Genomic DNA, 1,776 nt, shown 5'->3' with positions numbered 1-1,776 from the left:
GGCGCCGGGTCAGCCGCCTCCCGCCGCACCAGGGCAGCCGAAGAACTTCACACCCCCTCCGTCGGGCACCTGAACTTTTCAAGACACTTCCAGTTTAATCATTTCCAGAAACGTAAAGCGCGCGGCGATAACGGCGGGAGGATTACGACCCTGTAGCCTGCGAGTCGGGTGGCTAAAGCCAGGTCTGGTTTTAAATCCTGACGCTATTTTACGCTCCGCGAGCGTGTGGTGGAATACAGCGCTATCAATGATCGACCTCACCTCTTTGTGAAGCCCGCGGCTCGTACGAGCAATCTAGACACAAAGAAGGAAAATCTGGGTAGAGTTACGTCTCTCGGCGGTGGCATCAAATGTAGCTAATGTCGTTTTCAGCGTTTAAATGGGTTGCATTTTTTTTTAGAAAGCCCGGCACCGTTTTTAAACGTTCCACCTTGATGTTAGAAACAACGTATTTTAGCATCACCATCTTTTTCCTGCCTCGAGCCCTCTCGGGTGTGCCGTAGACCAACTTTCGGGTTATTGCGTTGCAGAAATGAGAAGGTCGGTGCACCGCAGCCCCTCTCTTTCCCAGCCAGGCTGCGCGGAGGCTGGCGGTGCGAGTAGCACGAGCGCAGGGTATCTTTAACCGTAAACACCATCGAATTAAAAACCCCCAAACCTTCAGTGTGCTCGTACCTCCCGGCAATCTGAAAATACGTGAATTAAAAGACATGCATTCATTTGCTTAAGGAGATGATATTTAAATAATAAACAATTAGCTGCTCGCGTGGTAATCCCACACACACATCTCCATAGCCAAGCGCTGCGACTGACCACAGACAAGTGATCACGCAGCCAGAAGAAGGCAGGAGAGGCAGATTATTGTCTAACACGACACTGTTCACCGCCAAGGACCTCAGCATTGTTAGCTTCTTAGTTGTCTGATATTAACCGTAATCGTATTTGCACTCCCGTTGTAATTAAGCCATTGGAAATTATCACGTTTTGCTGCTTTTGGAAAGGACTCCCTTAAGGCTCGATTCACAGACAGGTGAAAGGAGCCATTCCACTAAGAAAAAAAAAAAAAAAAAAAAGAGAGAGAGAGAGAAAATCTTTTAAAAAAAAGAAAGAGAAAAAACACAAGCTCTTTTTTTCTTTTTATAGAGCTGAATGGCTCGGTCTTCCCAGGCTGCTATTTTTCTAGATTAAAACACAGACGCACCAAATGTTGTCTGCGAATACACCTGGGGAAACGACCATTCTGTGTTGTTTAAAAAAACCCACCACGCCAAAGAAACACCCCGCAAATGACATCCGTGAGGTCTAAATAGCTGCATTGCTAGCAAAGACTCATGTAGGAGCTTACCTTGGACCTTAGGAGCTTCTTCCAAAAGTGTACCCTCCTTAATGAGCGATGAGGGATGGGTTTTGGATGGAGAAGAGGCTCAATGATCTAGCCAGTAGATGGAGGTTGTTCCTTGTTCCTAGCAGAGGATCCCTATGTTAATTAAAATAAACAAGCTGCTTGGTGGAAAGATTCCCCCCCCCCTTCTCTCTCCTCCCCCCCTCCCCAGCCTCTAATATAGAATTGACGTGAATTTCTAACCTCTGACCCCTCACCAACATACGCTTATACCTGCCTTTTCTTTTCTGTTTGTTTCGAAGTATTTTCCAAAACAAAATAAATAAATAAAGAAGAAGAATGAATGGAAGCAAAAATAAATCCCACCTTTCAATTTTGGCTGGTTTGCTGGGTTTTCTTGATTAGTTGTCTCAGCTCCTCAGTAATCAGGTGAG

The 1,776-nt window shown here is 45.9% G+C and overlaps 1 protein-coding gene across 1 annotated transcript in view; it reads right to left on the bottom strand.

Moving 5' to 3' along the window:
- LHX9 (LIM homeobox 9) overlaps positions 1–1,424 on the bottom strand; it is a 20,572-nt gene extending 19,148 nt beyond the window's left edge. The window contains exon 1 of the mRNA XM_009326161.1: positions 1,346–1,424. The gene's annotated coding sequence lies outside the window, so the exon portion shown is untranslated. The remainder of the gene's footprint in view (positions 1–1,345) is intronic.
- Positions 1,425–1,776: the final 352 nt, after the last annotated feature.

The sequence above is a fragment of the Pygoscelis adeliae genome, unplaced genomic scaffold, assembly GCF_000699105.1.
Source record: "Pygoscelis adeliae isolate BGI_AS28 unplaced genomic scaffold, ASM69910v1 Scaffold256, whole genome shotgun sequence".
Lineage (NCBI taxonomy): Eukaryota > Metazoa > Chordata > Aves > Sphenisciformes > Spheniscidae > Pygoscelis > Pygoscelis adeliae.
This window is presented reverse-complemented; position numbering and strand designations above follow the sequence as displayed.